General features: G+C 39.0%; 1 protein-coding gene across 1 annotated transcript in view; it reads left to right on the top strand.

Moving 5' to 3' along the window:
* The window catches only part of DCHS2 (dachsous cadherin-related 2), a 220,853-nt gene that overhangs the window by 85,419 nt on the left and 114,886 nt on the right, over positions 1-20,548 (top strand). The gene's annotated exons all lie outside the window — the stretch shown is intronic.

Genomic DNA, 20,548 nt, shown 5'->3' with positions numbered 1-20,548 from the left:
CACCATTTTGAGGAGAAAATACCAAAGCAAAAATTAGAGATACTCCTGAAAAATAATGTTTTAGCTTCTTGTTGCTCTAATACTGTATAATAACTTCTAACTGATGCATTACAAAGCCTTTATGCAGACTTGCTGGTAATATATAGCAAGGATGCACTGCTTGAAAGAACATTGTGTTGTCAAATACACCGAGTGAGGTCTTTGTCAGAAGAAGAAAGGAAATGTCCTCAAAGGAATGAGGTTACTATCTGTAGTGAGTCGTATTTCAGTTATTATTCGTATCTTCTGGGTTGTAGGTTATCACTACAAAGCATGTTTAATTGGTGTGTTGGTAAAAATTCTGGAAGCTGGTGGAACCCTGTCCGTGCTTGGTAAAATTCCTTAGTGTAGATGTGACCTTGATCGCTGCCATGGACAATGTATTGTATAGTATCAAGTAATCCCAGAAAAAATATATGATTTCCCATCAAAAGTTGCTATGAATTTGGGATAGAAAATGCATTGTTCTTTGAGTGATTGTCTGCATGAATTCCTTTCTGGGTGCACACGTGCACCATTTATGCAAGATCAGATTATTTTGGCTAGCAGTGTGTATTGGGACTACACCTGTGCCCTAGATGTCCTTGTGTCCCCTGTACCACCCTCTCAAGGACAGCGTTCCTCAGTTCCTTCTTACTGCTAATGGTAGAAAATGGAACCCCCGAAGTGTGTGTTAGTTATTAATATAGTTAATTAGTTAGTTGTTAGTCTTCTTGCTAGGTGTTAAAAAATCCCAACAGGAGCAAAATCCACACGTCATGTGAAGCTTAAATGCCACTTAACTGATAGGCACTTCAGGTGCCTCTCTTATTTAGGAGAAAGACATGTTCCTGAGCTATGTTCCATATGTTGCTCCCTCTGTAAGCAAGCTCAAAAAACTAGAGAGCATCTTAAATTGTTCCTCCTGGAACGCTCCTTATAAGCCCCTGCAGACACCGAAAGAAAGGATGTAGATAGACCTCAGTCGTCCAGTCAGTCCCTCTCTTTGAATGCCCCAGTAAGCCGAGATTCTATCCTGAGATCCTGTGCTATGTCAACCAAGAAGCCTCCCTATTTGTCTGCATCCATTCTAGCATCTGACTGCAGAGAGAGGTAGGAAGGAGTGACCTACACCTCAGCTCATGACTGGATCATTTAAATAAACCCATTTAAAATTAAATTTGATGTTGTCAATTTATGCTGTCAACTTGTCATGTTGACAACATAAGTTGTCAGTTCCTATGATTTTCTTTTTACGCACCTTTGAAAGAAATGGGTCAATTTGAAAAAATTGACACCCTATGCATGTATCAGAGTAGGGAAAACTGTGGAAAACCGGGACCTGGTACCGTACGTTGGAACAAGACCTTGCCAAAAATATATCAAAATGTATTTACAACAGATCTGAAAGTCAACGATGCAAAGTGGAAAGTGTGTGCATTACAGCCCAGCTATCCCTTCTGGTGTGCTGTCTGCTCCCCTTTGTCTCATGTGGCTGAATTGTAATTGTTTTGTTGTGAAATTTTAGCCTCTGTGATTCCCATCTGTGAAGTTTAACAGGAGCCATGTCCCTATAAGAAATTGTTTGCTTTATAATTTTAATGCAAGACTGTTGCTATGCGTCTGCTGCACAATCAGCCAGCTGAGGAGGAGTTACCAGTCTGTAGTAGGAGTCACTGGGATGGATGGGACCTAGGTTAGGTATGGAATGTCACGTTAAGGGAAAAACTCAGGTTATGTTTCGGTCATATAGTGAAAAGCACCAAAGAAAACAGCTGAGATTAATGAGCAGTGTGGAGAGGTACCAAAAATGTGTATGAGAGGTGAAAGTAATTGAGAGCAGAATTTCATTATTCAGCACTTTCCCATTCTGACCCTATACCCTGTTTTCTGGAGAAATTAAAGAATGTGTAACCTTATATAACAATGAAAATTAAAGGGCTGTGATTTTAACACACAAAAGTAACAGAACTACTGACATTCTTTTGGCTATTACATAAGAATATCTAGTCTGCTAATAGCCATAACAAATAACATGCCACAAATGGTCTCATCCATCATTTCAAGAGAAATATAATGAGAAAATAGGGACTGGCTCATCTAAGAACAGTAGCATGTGTGATATAGTGTTTTAATATTAGAGATACGGGGTCTGAATTTTCAGTGTGGCCTCAGCTTTTGCATACCCAGCCGGAACGTGCACTTTGTGCATTGTCACTTGCACATGCAGGTGAGGGAATCTGCATACTGAACAGCAACTTGGGCTAAGTTATGCAGGCATAAATCATGTTAAAGTCAGGGCACAGTGATCTACCTCAAAGCAGGTTGTGACAATAGCGTTCTGTCTCTAAGTTTTTCCACCATATAGGGTATTTTGCTTTCCTGTCGGAACCTGGAGGACCCTCCAAACTAAACTTCCCTCAGGTCTGTCTGCACAGTTGGCATCCTTGGAGCCAAGGAAGAGATATTCACAACAAAACCCTGAGCCATGTGAAATTCACCTGAAACTCTCACCATGTTTGGCTGAAGAGGCCCTAGTTTGTGAACCTTTAGAACTAATCTGAGCCTATTGTTGAATGAGCATAAGCCTAATTTCAAGCAAACTCATATTCATTTTTGAGTGAATGTAAACCTAGTTCTCAGGAAACATTTATTCCTTTGTGTTAAACTCATGTCTTCATTCCAGTCAGTCAGAAGTGACACTAATTCCAAAGCATTGTGCAGCTTCTTGTTGGACTCTTCAGAGTGCCTGTGCTTTTTCCTTTCTTTGTGGAGAGAAGGATTTGAGAGCTGCTCCTACCGTTCAAAGTATTCTGCTACTCTGCTCATTGAGTATAGTATGACAGACTGACACCATGAATGGTCCCTTGAAATATGTTATCTACTTATGCTAACCAATCTGTTCAAACCTTGTAACTTTGAGTTACTTTCCCAGACCTGAAGAAGAGCTCTGTGTAAGCTTGAAAGCTTGTCTCTCTCACCAACAGCAGCTGGTCAAATAAAAGATAGTACCTCACTCACCTTGTCTCTCTAATGTCCTGCCATATCCTGGATAAACCTGATGGAATTAAGATAACCTTTACTGAATTAAGTAACCCTAATTCAGTAAGGTTTAAATACCTTTGGTATCCATTGTATTAAAAATACAAATGTGTATGTATTATTGTGGAATTACATGTAACTCCTCTAGGAGGAGGATTACAAACATATCATTCTTCTGTTTCTAGCCCCGTGAAGTTCCCATCTCTCACTCTCCATTTCCAAGTGGATTCTCCAGGCACCAACCATGAAGGGATTTTTGAATATACTAAAAAGTTAGGTTGACCCAACTACAGTGCTCAAGGGTGTGAAAAATCCACATCCCTAGGAGATGTGTTTAAGCTGACCTAAGCTGGTGTAGACAGTTTTAGGTCAATGGAAGAATTCTTCTGTCGACCTAGCTGTCACTTCTTGGGGAGGTGGGTTAACTACAGCGATGGTCTACGCTGAAGCAGTACAGAGGCACAGCTGCCATAGCCTGAGTTAGAGCAAATATAGTTAAAATTCGTGTGTGCAGTGGGATGGTAGAAAAGTGGGAAGCAAAATGAATATATATTTGAAAAAGGGGCTTAGAATAAAAGGGTGGGTGAAATCTCTTTTTTTATTTGAATTGAGCCTGATTTATGCATCAATCATGAGGGGATATATAGACCAACTGCCAATTGTTTTGTCTGCATTTAGCAAAATGTGAGAGGGTTTTTTTTTTTTTTTTTTTAAAGCCATTTGGATACATTAAATGAGCTGTGAGATTGCCTGCTTGAATGGAAAATTTAAAACATAGCCAAAGGGCTTAACCAGACAGTTTTTATTTTACAATGCTCCTTACTTCTAAATATAATGATGACTGTAAACTTTACAGACTGCACAACACACATGCTTTTGTTAGGACGGTAACTTGATTCTTTTTCTCACTTGTGATTATTAACCTTATTGAAATGATTGAAAGACGCATGGGCCATGTTTATAAGAATTGAGCCAAATCAGTCAGTGACAAATTAGAAAATATTTTTGCTAATGTGATCTCAAAAATAAGGACGTTAAACGTACTTCATACGAGAAAGGCACTAGGGGCTAGATTTGTAAAGTTTTTGGCACCTATGCCAAATATGCAGATATGTGCCTAAGCACTTTTAGGTGCCTAAATAGCCTTAAAAATCTGGCCCTAAATCCCTTTATATTTCTTCACAACAGTCTGCCTTATGCAATACAGTAAGAATACCAGATATTGTGTGTGTTGAGAGACAAATTTTACTATTCAATTAAAATGTTTTTTCAGTTTGTTTTTTGGGATAAATCATGCTTGTCTTACTATTATGACAGTCCTGACTGCAATAGATGTGTGAGAAAAGTGAACGGGATTTTGCCCTGAATAAATAAATACCAGTGACAGTGGTTTGTTACTCTAAAGTTTCTTAGAGCAGACTATGGGATTTCTGAGTTATGCCAGGGGCCATGCCCAGAATTTCAGAGGTGCTAAAGTCATGTTAAGAAATCTTCCTCCCACCCCTAGCCTCCTGCACTGTGATGCACAGTTCAGAATCAGAGCTATAGGCTTTTCCAACTCTGATAAAAACTTGGAGTTGATATTATCATTTATTCATTATTTGTATTGCATTAGTGCCTATGGAACCCAGTCTTGGTTAGAACTTCACTGTGCAAGATGCTGTACAAATACCTAACAAAAAGAAGATGCCTGCTCCAAAGATCTTACAATCTAAATATAAACTGAGACAATAGGTGGATACAGTTTTAACAAATTGTAATCTTAGAAAAACAAGCAATATTGTGAGAAATATGTTGCTTATAAAATTAATTCTTTCCAAAACAACTTGCAAACAGTAAGTGTATTTAAACTAATAACCCTTAATAAAGGAGTTAGTTGTGTGAGTAGGAATAAATTAAGACCTGTCACAATAAATATTTTATAAAATGTTTCCTTATTTGCATGACTGATACATTAGTGTATTAAGCCCATAAGTATATTAAAGTGTACTTTTCATCATTCTTACTTTTTTACTTTGTGCACTCAGGAAGTATATGGTGAAACATAAACACTGTTTCCGAGTCAAATTTACTTTAGTTGTTTTGTGTGCTAGCACTTGTTGGCAGCATTTTGATCATGAACCCTGCAGGAGAAAGATTTTAAAATCAACAACAACAAACCCCCATATTTATTGAAATTATACATATGAAAACATTTCTATAGCCAGTATGATAATATATTTTATAAAACCAAAATTACACCTAAGTATTTGGACTTAATTACTTGATAGATGCAGTAAACACAGGGCTTGTCTACACAGTGCCACAGTGCAGCCTACAGGGGTGTGAATTGCACCAAAGAGTTGTGCTCTAACTTTCCCATCTGGACACTGCTGTCAGAAGCTAAAAGAAGGTACCTAATTCTTATTAACATAACCCTCTTTCAAACAAGACTATGTTAACACGAAATAGGCAGTTTTTAGTTTGCACCACCAGCATCCATGGGGATAACTAGAAGCACAACTTTTGGTGTGCTTTGCTATTCACACACACTGCGAGTCTGCATTGCAGTACAGTGTAGACATAGCCATAATTGTAAATTAAAAATATGCAATCTTTGTGTTCTGATTACTAAATCAAGACTTAATGCTGCAAACATTTACTCAGGCATAACTCTGAAATGTTCCACTTTTCAAGGATCATCACTCATTTCAGTACCACTGTTATCTACATTCCACAGAGATTCATTTTCTCCTTGGCTTTGTTGTTCAAAATTATTTACACCAGAAATTTTTTTAAAAAATCATGAAACGGAGGTTATATTTACACTAAAAAAAGGAATCCCTTAGCATTTTAAGACTTCTGCATGCATAATTTTTTGTCTTTGTGACACATTGCCCAATTGTGGGATGCAATGATAGGTTGAGAGGTGTGACTACTGAGTGTAGTACTTACTGCCATAGGTAGTTTCATTGACTTTAAACTTCATATTTTGTCAGCTTTCATGGGAATAGTCACCAAATAAGTGTTGTGCCTACTAGATGATGATTACAAGATTGAATCCTAAACTGAGATAATTAATGGCTATTGGTCAAAATTCAAGGTGTTCCTCTTTTCCATATACGGGGGTAAAAAGAAATTAAAATTAATAAATAAAATGGATGTTGTCACTGTTAGTGCACACTGTGTCCAGAGACAGCAATGGGGAACATTACATTGTAATTAAAGTTATCAATGTTAAGCCTCTTTGTTTAGGTGATTAATCAAGTATGATTGTAATAAGGCCTTTTGTTTTCAACATCATCTGAAATGTTTAAAGAAATGGTTCATCAGGTGTCTTATGTATTTAGTTATATTCTTTTTCCTTGTGGTGTGACCCACAAGGTGCATGGAAAGCTTCCATCAACTTCAACGTTTTAAAATCAGATGAGTTTTCCATAAATTTCAGTATCATCTCCTATAAGAGACCCTAAATTTTTAAATAATCCTTCCATTAATTTTTATAACATTCTGTGCCTCCACAGAAAACAGAAAATTAAAAGTGATACATTTTTGGATGATGTACTGTAAGAACCAGATAATACTGGGATTTTTGGCCTTTAGTCTGATATGAGAGGCTGTTGAAAACAATGGTAGTAAGCAAACTTGCTGTTTAAAATATTGACGTATCTTGTCTGTGATTACTTGTTAGGGAAATGAAGATATTTGTAAAGGAAACAGGCTTTTGTATGAAGAAAAGGAGTACTTGTGGCACCTTAGAGACAAATTTATTTGAGCATAAGCTTTCGTGAGCTACAGCTCACTTCATCGGATGCATAGAATGGAACATATTGTAAGAAGGTATTATATACATACAGAGAAGGTGGAAATTGCCATACAAACTGTAAGAGGCTAATTAATTAAGATGAGCTATTATCAGCAGGAGAAAAAAACTTTTGTAGTGATATTCAAGATGGCCCATTTAGACAGTTGACAAGAAGGTCTGAGGATACTTAACATGGGGAAATAGATTCAATATGTGTAATGACCCAGCCATTCCCAGTTTCTATTCAAACCCAAGTTAATGGTATCCAGTTTGCATATTAATTCAAGCTCAGCAGTTTCTCGTTGGAGTCTGTTTTTGAAGCTTTTCTGTTGCAAAATTGCCACCCTTAAATCTTTTACTGAGTGGCCACAGAGGTTGAAGTGTTCTCCTACTCGTTTTTGAATGTTATGATTCCTGATGTCAGATTTGTGTCCATTTATTCTTTTGTGTAGAGACTGTCCGGTTTGGCCAATGTACATGGCAGAGGGGCGTTGCTGGCACCTGATGGCATGTATTACATTGGTAGATGTGCAGGTGAATGAGCCCCTGATGGCGTGGCTAATGTGATTAGGTCCTATGATGGTCTCACTTGAATAAATATGTGGACAGAGTTGGCATCGGGCTTTGTTGCAAGGATAGGTTCCTGGGTTAGTGTTTTTGTTGTGTGGTGTGTGGTTGATGGAGAGTATTTGCTTCAGGTTGGGGGGCTGTCTGTAAGCGAGGACTGGTCTGTCTCGCAAGACCTGTGAGAGTGAGGGATCATTTTCCAGGATAGGTTGTAAATCTTTGACTATGCGCTGGAGAGGTTTTAGGTGGGGGCTGAAAGTGACAGCTAGTGGCGTTCTGTTGTTTTCTTTGTTAGGCCTGTCCTGTAGTAGGTGACTTCTGGGTACTCTTCTGGCTCTGTCAATCTATTTTTTCACTTCAGCAGGTGGGTATTGTAGTTTTAAGAATGCTTGATAGAGCTCTTGTAGGTGTTTGTCTCTGTCTGAGGGATCGGAGCAAATGTTGTTGTATCTTAGAGCTTGGCTGTAGATAGTGGATCGTGTGGTGTGTCCTGGCTTTTGTATGTTATGGCATCTCTCACTGACAGCCTGAAACCTGGACATTTTTAGATCACCAGCTTCCTGCTATAGAAGAAGTAGAGATGAGCTGCTTTTGCTTAGGTCCATTTGTCCTTATGTGAAAGTCTGTTAAGGCTAAATTCATGCATATTTGTGAAAGATTTAGATACTATAGCGATGAGCACCATAGGAAAACCTAAAGACATGATGTATTGTTTTTTAAAGTTTTTCCAGATTAAAATTCTGTAAATTAGTAGGGAATCAGGGGGCTAATAGTTGCCAGAGGGCTTGGTGAACATTCTGGTGAATTTTAGCACTTACATAGCACTTAACAACTATTGCCTAATTGTCATAACACCTCTGCCAGGTATATAAATATTATTATGGAGAAACAAAGTCAGAAGCGTTAAGTGACTTGGCTAAAGCCAGAGAGATTGTGTTTTGTCAGGTTTAAGGCTCAGAAATTATTTGTTCTTTGGTGCCAGAGCGTGCAGTGTTAATGGTAACTCGTATTAAAGAATGGGTATAGTTGGTGCTTCCTGAACCTCTGACTTGATATGACTGGCACCAGGGCGGCTTTCTTAGGTGATGCCAAAGCTGAGGATGGGGTACAAGTTTTCACCCATTCCATAAATACAGCTTTGGTGCCAAGGTGGATTGTTGAGAACCTGAGTCATTGGCCTGAACATCTGAAGCCAGGGCTTGTGCCTTAAAGGCCTCATTGGTCAAGTATCCCTAAAGCCTGAGCTGTCAGTCTCAGTGTGTTTTGGGCATGAACTGTCAACAGACAGAGCATTGCAAGGGAGTGTGAGCCTCTACTACACAACCAAGCAGTGAACATTTCTGGTTAGAAAGCTGGAAAAGTAATGTGTTTCTTGAATCCACTCTTGAGCTTGGTGTCAATTATCAGTGAACATGCTGCCTCAGGGAGGCCTGAGGCAAAGTCAATAATTTTAAAATCTTCTTTTCTTGTGTAGAAAGATTAAACTAGAGAATTAAGGAAGGAAAATGGGCTAAGAGTGATGCTAAGCAGACCCAACAGAGAGAGGTCCCTAGTGCTTTTAACGGTGAAAGAGGAGAAACTTAGGTGGTTGGGGGCCAGGATGGCTAAACATTTTTTTTATTTATTTAAAAAAATATTTTTATTTAAATACAAGCTTTTAAAAAAATAAACCTATTTAAAATTAAATTTGAAATTGACTATTTATGTTAAGGCCTAAATGTATTATAATCTATTCAAATTAGGGCTGTCAAGCGATTAAAAAAATCACAATCACACCATTAAAAATTAATCTTGATTAAGCATGTGATTAATTGCACTGTTAATAATAGAATACTATTTATTTAAATATTTTTGGATGTTTTCTACATTTTCAAATATACTGATTTCAGTTATAACACAGAATACAAAGTGTATGGTGCTCACTTAATATTTATTTTTTATTACAAATATTTTCACTGTAAAAATGATAAACAAAAGAAACAGTATTTTTCAGTTCACCTCATACAAGTACTGTAGTGCAAACTCTTTTTATGAAAGTGCGATTTACAAATGTAGATTTTTTTTGTTTTGTTACATAACTGCACTCAAAAACAAAACAATGCAAAACTTTGGATGGTTAGTAAAACACATCCAAAAATATTTAATAAATTTCAATTGGTATTTAACAATGCAATTAAAACCACAGTTAATCGCGATTAATTTTTTTGAGTTAATCACATGAGTTAACTGCGATTAATCGACAACCCTAATGAAAATAATTTAAATTAAATGCAAAAATAATAGTATTAAATAGCACATGTTTGCTGCCAAGTTTTCAAGAAAGTCAAATCACTGAACTGGTCTGTTGAGGCTCTAACCCAGCTTTTGACAGCAGTAGCCTTTTCTGCAGGGGCAGAGAGAATATTTTCTTCAATTCAGTTTAGTCAACTAGTTCAATTCAATGACTTGTTCATTCAAAGTTAAGAAACAAGTTGGGAGTTGAAAAAGCAGGAAAGCTTGTTTTCCTCTTCTACTCTCTGAATAAAAACTAGATGTGAGAAGATGAGACCTACTAGTTCTAAAATCTTGAAGGACAGTGACCAGAAACAATCAGTTCAATTTGCTAACTACAGATAATGCTTTCGTTGTTATATTTGAAACTAACGTATGTATTAAACATGTCTTGATAATTTTTTTTCTTTTGTATGCAGCATATTTAAGGTAGTTTTAATTGCTGTTTTGTACATTTTTAATTGAATTTGAATTTCCATCCAAATAGAATGAATCTATCCAAGTTAAAAAAAAAATCTAGTAGATAAGAAATGTATCATTCACCATTTTCTAATGTAAAAAAGGAAAAATTAAAAATCTGAGTAAAGTAAACTCCTGTTTATCAGAACCTCTGCATTATCTGAATCCCTTCCTAGTCCTCCGGCATTAGATGCATGCTCTCTGCAGCATGGTTCTCATGCTGAGGGAAAGGAAAGGATTCAGATAGCATAGAGGTTTGGATAATAGAGCAGACACACTCCCCTGTCCCCCCACAACCAGGACTATGCGGAGGAGGAGGAGCCCCCAGCTGTGGGGGAGGCCACCCTGCTGCTGAATGGCTCCTGTGGCAGTTCAGGGGAGCCCAGGGCATTCCCGCTGTCATGAGAGTGAGTGAGTGGGGCTGTGACAGCAGAGCTGCGCTGCTGCAGGACTGGTGACACCCAATCCCTGCAGGCACATGGTGCGGGGGGCGGGGGGGGGAGGCTGCGGTCCTGCCAGGGCAGAGCACAACACCTGGCCAGGACTTTGCTCTGCCCTGCCAGGACCGCAGCCTTCCCTGCACCTTGTGCAGTATCACCGGCCCTGCAGCAGCAGAGGGAGCCCTCTCCAACCCTGCTGTCAAGGGAGTGAGGAGTGGGGTGGCAGAGCAGAGACCCCCAGCTAGGACTGTGAGGAGGAGTATGACAATGAGCTCCCAGCCACAGGGGAACTGCCCCACTGCTGAATGGCTCCACCCCTTTCGATTATCTGAACTCCTGATCATCTGAATAAAACCAGTGTCCCCCTTGCTTTTTGGGCAGTTGGGCGTATACTGTAAGTGTAAGTTAAGCTATATAATTGCTTAAATAAATGTGTATAGATATCTTCCTGGTTAGCAAAGAAAAAAAAGAAGCTCCAAATTTAGTGCAAAGGCTATATTTATTTGCGAATAAACATGTTTTAGCGCTTATCAGCCAATAAGAATTAACCTTTCTTTAGGAAAATAACCTGAAAAGCACAAATGCAAAACCCAGTTAAAATGGATGATTTAAATCAAGGTTTCCTGCTTGTTGATTTAACTCATGATTAAAATCGGTGATTTTAATTGCTTTGATTTTAATCAATCCACAGTATTGGGAACTGCATTCCTTTGTATATTCTCAGATATGGAATGCTTCTGTCATTATGGGGTGCTCATGCTGCCCCAACGAGGATGACTTTTAGAGTTTGTCTGTTTGTGGTCAGGGTATGACAGACTCACAAGTGTGAATGCACAGAGGTGACTCTTGAGAACAGGTACCTTTCTCAGTCCCACTCCACCAGTAGTGTACATGCGTCTCATGCTGTTCAGCTGCCCTGTTCTTCCTTTGTGGCCAGAGGACTCATGGGTGCTCAGTAGACAGGGGCGGCTCTACCAATTTTGCCGCCCCAAGCAGTTGCCACTGAATTGATGCCGCCGCAACAGCAGCGGAGCTGCCACTGAATTGCCGCCACCCCTGGAAGAGCGGCAGAGCTGCTGCCGAATTGCCGCCGCGGGACAAGGACTGCCGCCCCATTCTGATTGCCGCCCCAAGCACCTGCTTGGAAAGCTGGTGCCTGGAGCCAGCCCTGTCAGTAGAGGAGCACTCTAACTCAGGCAGCAGCTCAGAGGATCTTGTAGTGACCCTAACTTGTCTGGTGCCATCCCACAGCCACAGGCTGGTTTGCTATGCTCCAAAATTAAAGGATCTTTGGCATTGGGTCTCACAATCCTAAAAACTGGCCCTTAAGTGTTTGTTGGGAAGGACAATGTATTATGCCACTTCCTATCATGCTGACTGATGTTCTGATTGTTTCCTTGTACTCCCCTGTCTTTCTGTATCCATCTACTGTCTCTTGTTTTACAAGCTGTTTGGGGCAGTGGCCATCTTTTTGTTCTGTGTTTGTACAACACTTAACACAGTGAGATCATGGCACGTGACAGGGGCTCCAAGGAAATATAAACAACAACAATTAACAGTTATCTTTAGGAAAAATCAGAATGATAAACTTTCACTACTAACAATTGGATAGCCTCTTTAAGATATCACTCTGAAAAACAACTAGAAACATACATTAAAACACCCCCAGAAAGCTGTGATATCTTTGAGATGTTTAGGTCCTCAGAATGGAGAGTGCAGGACAATGGCAGCAAGCTATGAGGGCCATGAAAGTCAATTCTGAATTCAGTGGTGTTATACTGTGGCTGAATTTGATCCAAAATATTGTTTGGGGGAAATTCTTATACCATGAAAAAATTGACTCAACTCTTTTTCTTGATTCCTGTTTGCTTAAGATAAGCAGTGACTATTCAGTAAGTCATTTGGCTAAACAGCCTGCTGGACTATTTCTACAAAGTGTCCATTTTTAATTCTGTGCTCTAAAAGTCATAAAATCACTTGTAGGACCATGGAGTGAAAATCCTTACTGCTAAAAGGCTTGTGTAAGGGTTGTGCACCACTTAAGTCCCACTTAAGCCCTGTTTCCAGAGCTTAAGTAGGACTTAAGTAGTGTATGGCCCTAATGCTGGTCCTCTACAAAGGAGTGAATTTCACTCTATCTTAATAGGTTCACACCTGTTTATGGAGAATGTCTCCTCTCCTGGGTTTCTGCATACACACTATTAGCTCATGAATAAATATTCATGTATAACTCCTTTTCCGCAAATTCAAGTATTTATTCTGCTTTTCAAAATAGGTATTGTGGCTACGAAAATAAGAGTTTGGACTAGTGTCATTTTGAAAAATAACCATTCTAAAAGGGACATTTCTCTCAAATTACATTTGTTATGGTTGAAAACATTGGACATCTAGGGTTGATTTAATTCCCTGTAACTTTGGCTATTCCTAAATTCATACCCTGGCACTCTGTCAGAGCAAACTAAACTACTCATTAAAAAGAAAAGGAGTACTTGTGGCTCCTTTTCTTTTTGCAAATACAGACTAACACAGCTGTTACTCTTAAACTACTCATTGTTAGAGGATAACTTCTTCAAAACTGATGCTGTTCACATCTTAAAAATACAGATGCAGATCCACAGCTGGTGCGAATTCTCATAGATCTGGTAAGCTGAATGAAGCTATATTAATTGGTACCAACTGAGGACCTGCCACCTAGACTCTCATATCAGCTGTTCTCTCAAATGCAGTCTTGTCTTTCTTAGCATAATATTTAGAAAAAGCAGTTTCACGGCTCCTGGGGGTATTGTCTAGTCTCCAGACTTCACAGTCCTTATTGACCTTCCAGTTCTTCAAAGCCTTCCCCAGGTGGCCCTTTCTCCCTGAAGCTATGTGACCAATCCAGTAAGCCCCGTCCCAGTTCCTTCTCTGATCCTGCATCCTAGTTATATCTCTTTGGCTGATATAAGGCAGGAAACCTTATAAGCTGTTACCTGTAGCGCACATGACCAGGAGCAAGCATGTGACCTGACACGTCAGCTCCCTGTTTTAAAGGGCCCAAGGACTATAACAGGCACACTGGGATGTGTGCATGTGCCCCAAGGCCCACCGCCCTGTTACAGCTAGGCTTTCATTATAGTGTTTTCTCCCTTGCCTGCCCACCCTGTAAGACTCCACCCTAGGTCCTCTATAGCTCTCTTTGACTTCCTCCTTTCAATATTCAAACTGTGAGATCATATTGGTAATTGATCTTTCCAGAGTTTACATTCCTTTAATTCATTGGGCCTTTTCTGCTTATATTTTTATTTATTTTATTTGTACTGTCAACAGTGTGTAAAGCATTTTATAGACAGGTAAGAAAATTATTTTCTTCTGAAGAGCTTGCAAACACAGAAGGGGAGAGAAGACTATAAAAGCAGGATGACTGAATGGAGAAGTTTAGCAGGCATCTTTTCAGTTCTGTAATTTTTGTTGCACTGTAAATTTTTTTATAGGAAATGCTTGTAGTCATCTAGTTCCTGATTCTCAAGTTTATACTTCTTAATCTCATGCATTCTTTTAATTCAGCATATCCAAAATGTATCCAGTTAAGTAATAAGAAGAACGCTTTCAACCGAATTATCATCTCCTTTCTCCTGGAATCCAATATCACATTCAGCCTACCTCTCAGAGCAGAGATGGGTGATACAACAACAAACTCATTTGCCTCCCACATCTGAGGACTATAAGTCTTTTCAGCACTATCCCTTCTGTAATACTGTGAACATTCAACACCCTTGATCAATCCACTGTGAAAATTCTTTCTGCTGCCTTCATTTCCTCTTGTTTTGACTGCTATCATTCACTTTCTTGCTGTTTCCCTGCATCCCAACTCTTAAATTACTATAATCTACAATAATGGCAGCACCGCACCACTCTTGTAAGCTGTAGTGTTTTGGATCACTACTATAATGTGTTGATATTTCCAAAATGTGTAATGCCTTGTCTCTCCTCATCTGTATCTCAAAATGTGAATGTTAGCCTGTCCTCATTAGCTTCCTGCCTCTAGCAGTAGTACAAAATCTCTCTCCCATACTTCAAGAATTTCCATAGCATGGTTCCATTCAACCTCATCTGTGTTTGCCAGGTAGTTTGTATTCTTCTTTATTGCCAATTTTTAAATTTTTCTTCCCCTTTCTCTTCAGAGTAAGGGTGCCTCATGCTAAGGAGCAGCAGTCCCTTTGGCAAATTATAGAATGGTGTTGGACACAGAAAAGGGACTTGTATAAAACTGTGCTGGCTGTAACATAGGTCCTGAGTCAGAAAGGGAAAGAGCAAGGGGAAACTGAGTGGATACTGAGGAACTTGAGGGGTAAAAGTCATATCGTCTTACCCATGCAACTGCTGTTATTGAAATCAGAGGCACTCAAATGACCAAGGTCGAACATGATTAGGCCCTCAGATTTGTATTGCTGTGTTTTAAAGCATTTTTATTTAAATACCGCATTCATTATTCCTTTACATGTACCATAAAAATCTAAGGACTGCATAATGTGCAGGAAGGAAAACAAGTTGCTGACTGTAATGGGCTAACCTTCTAACAATATCCTCTAATTTTGCACCCGTAATTAATCTTCCACAGTCAATTGTGGGCATACATTATAGCATTTAGAACTTTAACTATCTGCAGACACAGCCAGATAGAGCTACATCTTAATGTAGTCACCAGCAGTAGATTGCAGGCACAAAAAGAATATTTTTGTTTGGTTTTAAACATAGCCAAAACTAGTTAGTGTGGTGGTGATAACAGAGAAATACTATAATAGCATCCAACTCTGATTTAAAAATTAATAGAAATATCAAATTAAATGGTAGGTAAAATATCAAATGTTCCAGACTAGGCATGTACAATATTAAACAGTTAACCAATAAGTATTGGTCTTACTGTTAATATATTGTAGTTAACATTTAAAACAGATTGGCAGCAGCTCCGGACCCTGACCCCCACACTGTGTGGGGCTGGGCAGTAGCCCCGGACCCCAGACCCTGACCCCCGTCATGTTAACAATTAAATGATTAACCGATATAATTTTAATAGTTTAAACGGGTACTTTTTAAAATGATATTTACATCCCTATTCCAGACTTGTGTAATGCACAGCTGTAAATCATTTTTAGTGCCAAATCCTTGTTCTATTGAGGTCAGTGGGAGTTTTGCCTTTAACTTAAATGGAATGAGGCTTTGGTCCTTCGTCAGGAATTGAACTGTGTCCTGTACTACAGCTGTGGAATGCAAACTGCAAGGAAATGAAAGGAGCATGAATTGTTCTATAACCACATGATCACTGGCAAATCTTTATGAATGAATTTTCTAAAATCAGTAGCAGACACTCCAGTATGTTGGTGTTCATTACTGTCACCAGCTGACTTGCAGAAATGGTGGCTAATTATTCTGATGCACCATTATGGTGCATCAGAATATTTAGTGCAAATCTAAATGGTAAGAGGTCCCTCCTCTAAAATAGAGCAAATATTGAACATCCCAGTGATCTTTCAAAGGGTTAAGAGATCAACCTGAAAAAAATCCAGAGAGTAAAAAAGTGGAAACTTTATGAATTAACATATACTCTTTTTTAAGTCTTCTGACATTTTCGGATTTTGATGGAAGTGACTGGCCTAATCTGTTTTTGATCATTTTTATTTGCACTTTACTTCCTCCAGTTCTTTCCTTTTCAGCCTCACATATGTCTAAGCTCCTTTGGGTACTAATGATTTTAAAGGATAAAGATTACAGTGTGTGAGACTACAGATAGCAGAGGAGTAAGGACTGCTAATTATGAGCCACGTGATAATGGGTAGTCGTGTAAATAAACAATTCACCTAAAAGCAGATCTCTTTCCTTTGCTTTTTCTATACATGTAAACACACATGTATATGCATGTGCATGAACACACAGGCACTCATACTAGCAGAGAAAAGAGAGGTCTCAGTAACCTTAAAAAATCAGGTTTTCCTCCCATTTCACCTAAATTCAATCCCAATTCACCATTCTCAAACCAAATTATTCTTTGGAAGGAGAAGATAGGCTTGTGCTTAAAACACTGACTTGAGACTTGGGAGATCCGTGTTCAATTCCAAGCTTATTTCTAGATATTCTGTGTAACCTTGGACAAGTTCATAATGGTACCCCAACTTTAGCTGGCACCTCTAGGTATTACTGTAGCACAAATAACAATCCTACAGCAAAAGGATCGGATATCATAAATGCAGGGTTTAGCTTAGTTAAAGAACTAAACAGAAAGAAAAACAGAGCTGAAGGAGAAATCTTTCTTTAAAACACCTCTAATAATCACAAAATCCAACACACAAAATGGTTCCATTACCATACATTTCTTTTGTTATAAATCCTTTTTCTCCAGTGTGAAAAGTTTTCATTTAATTTTACATAGGTTATAAAATAACCCAACAAGATGCTAAGAAATGTATAACTAGCTAGCGAGATTAAGGCAATAAAAATGAAGATGTAATGAACCTGACTTTTCTATTTATAAAAAAAAAATATTTAATACATCCACCAGTTGTCTCAAGAATCAGAGTTTGCCACTTTTTAGTGTTCAACCAAGCATCGACACAGCAGTAGGTTCATAATTTTTGACATAGTGCTAATGTAGAAACATTTATGGTTCAGACTAAATTGTATGGCTAAATTTATGAGCATTGTATGGTTAACGCTCATTACAAAGTGGTGTCTTCCTTTTTATGTTAAAAGAAGAACTTGAATATCGGACATATTCAGATATGTTTGAAAACTTAAAAACATTTGAAAAGTACATGAATTTCATATTTTTCTTGCCACATTGCTAATTACTGAATACATTATGTTAAAAAACCAGTGTTTTCTACCTCATAGCGTGTAATGTTCAGTAAAATCGTCTAAAATTGAGTTGGTTGTAGTGAAGGTGTGTTACATCAACTGCACAAGCATACAAATCAGGCTGCTTCTTTTCAGACTTCTGGAAACATCTTGTTCAAATTGGGCATGCTCAGAGGCTTAACCTCATCAGAGTTACTCCCATACTGGAAACATGCTACCTGTTCTGTGCAGCCCATCACACTTTTTTGCGTGACATGTAGTAGAGTTCTAATACTAGATTTTTTGACATTACAGTAATTTCCAAAGCCATAGACAGTTCAACAGTAGAGAATAAACGGTTATACCATAACCTCACTGTTCTGACACCACTGCAGGATTGCACGGAAAGCAACACATAGCTGACAGAATGCTTATTACTGACACAGATATCAATAGCAGCAGAGGAAATGCAAAAATATTAGCCAAGTACATTCTGATACTTTTTCCCCCTGAAATTTCCTCATGTGTGAAACATTTTTAAGTTTCTCTTTATTAACCTTTATAAAGTTTTGTAGTATAACATGTTCCTAGTTTACTGTAGGCTTTAACTCCTCATTAAGAGTATAATCCTAATTAGAGAGACTGGGATAGATAATTTAGTGACATATGCAACAAAATGTACTAAAATGGGAAACAAATCACAATAGTACAGCATTTCCCCAAGGTCTAATTACATAAAGTACTGTCACGGTGTGCATCACCCACCGCCAGACTGGCACCTCCTCCTGGTTGTTCTGGGGATTAGCTCAGGGCCAACACCTCCATCTGCACCTTGTCACTCCTTCTCTAAAGTCCGCCTGCAACCCCTCCTGCAGCATCAGGAACCGTAGTGTCCTCTTCGTGGCTCAGCCCTCCAGCCACGTCACTGTCCATGTTTCCCTCCTTCCAGGGGAGTTTAGCTCCTAGTCCAGCCACTTCCCAACTGGCGACTGCCATGAATTGCCTGCCAGTTCCCAAGGGGCGAGTGTGCGGGACCCGGTCTGCCCACTACTCTAGGTCCCAGCCCAGGGACCCTCTAGATTGCAACCTCCTGCTGTATCCCTCTGCATCTACTATTGCTGCCTTTCCTTAGGCCACTTCCCCGCAATCCTCAGTCTCAGCAGCCCGTCTAGAGCTCCTTCTCTTCTCCCCAGGTTTCTGTCTGCACTGCCCTGTCCAAGGCGCTACAGGGTTGCACCCTACTCCAGACACAGACTTCCCTCCTCAGGCTCCAGGAAGCTACTGACCCTGCTCTGCCCTGAGGCTCTTTTTATATGTAAAAAAAGATTTACAGCTTTTCACAGTCCCTCTCCAATTGGCTGCTTTTCACACAGCCTCCCTAGGGCTCTATTAACCCCTTACTGCCCAGTGTGGGGCAGATACCTTATCACAAGTACACATTCAGATTAATGAAATTCTGAATTCCATTTGTGATAGTGTAATCTGATGACTCCAAGATAAAGTTTATGCTTGGGCTGCTGTAGTGATAATGGGGGGTGGGAGGGAAGAAAGGACATTGCCAACAATAAGGTGGCAGAGCTCTGTATTTCTGCTTGGGGCATTGTCCATCATAACGCCCTGATCAGCTTGAAACGGTTTAGGTGATACGTTGTATTTTGTCAGCAGTGTGTTAAGTGGTAAGTAATAACAATGATATTAATGTACTGGCTGGTTGATATTGTTAATACAAATATTGAAATCTATTGGAGAGAAATTAAAGATGTACATTCTGTTGAAGAAAACAAATGGTAAAGGTGGGCCTCTGCCTTGAGTCAGTAATATATCTAGCTGCCTAAGTCTTTCACTTAAACAGAAATTTACATAATCTTTCTAATTTAAGAGAGCTGCAAATATTTTAATATATTTGAGATGTTGGCATGTGCCTGGCATCCAGCTCCTCTCCTGAAAATAAATACAGAGTTGAATTCCAAGATAAAGGAGATAAAACCTTTTTTGTGAGGTGTATAGCTCCGTGCCAAATCCTGCTTGCCTTATTCACATAGGATTAAATTAACTCCTCTCCAGAGGCTAGCACAAAGCCTATGCATCACTTAGATTTGGGATGGCCATCTGGACACGAGTAAATTTCACCCATGGATTTTAAGACATTGAATGATGCAGGCAGAATTTGCACCTCTATGCAAAACTATCTCCAAAACCTCACAAGCTTCATCTCAGGGAAAACTATTTACTTCTTGGTTCCAGAAGGGTATAGCTCTGAAGGAAGCATTTCTGTGAGATATTAATCTACAGAATTTGGTTTCAGATTTACAGCAGAGTGGTTTTAAGTGATGAAGGGAAAGTGTTGCTGTCCTGGTAAGATCTACTTACTGTAGTGTGAAATGAAATTCTAGTTATCTTCTGCTCAGCATTCCTAACCATCTGCAAGACAGCACCAGTGAGGGAATTTAGCCTGTGGCAAGAATTTTTCCAGTGACTTTGCCAGTGGATGTCTTTTTCTCATGCAGGTGCAGATAGACAAGTTTAGTTCAGTTAGTAGGACTCTTGCCTTTAAACTAGGAGATCATGGATTAAAACCTACTCCTTAAAAAGAAAAGGAGTACTTGTGGCACCTTAGAGACTAAACAAATTTTACTCCTTTTCTTTTTGCAGATACAGACTAACATGGCTGCTACTCTGAAACCTACTCCTTGTACTCCTGTATTGTTAGCTAGGCCATCCTTCAAATGAGATGTTAAACAGAAGGCACAGTAGATAATGTTCTGGCCAGCATTCCCTTTCTCAGTAATACAGTTCTACAGCTGAACTCTTGTTGGCTTTAAGGCCCTGTCTTTATGGGTATTTTAATCATGTTAGTTCAATTGAGTTAGCTTAACACAATTGAAGAACTTCTTCAAGACACAGGCTAACACTTTTAAAGTCATATTGGTTAGCCTTGGTTTAGCCTCTGAGGTTAAAACACGGCAAGCTAATGTGGCTTCACAGATGGTAGCTGATGTCTTGAATAGGCTTTTCAATTGTAGTAAGCCACTTGATTGAGTTGACACATCCTTTTTGAAGAACACATCCTTTTTGCTTGTCAGAATAAGGTGTAATAGATCTTTTATTTACCTATGTAATACCTGCACTACCACGATCTAACTCATTGTTTTGAAAAGTG

Source organism: Natator depressus, chromosome 4, assembly GCF_965152275.1.
Source record: "Natator depressus isolate rNatDep1 chromosome 4, rNatDep2.hap1, whole genome shotgun sequence".
Classification (NCBI taxonomy): domain Eukaryota; kingdom Metazoa; phylum Chordata; order Testudines; family Cheloniidae; genus Natator; species Natator depressus.
This window is presented reverse-complemented; position numbering and strand designations above follow the sequence as displayed.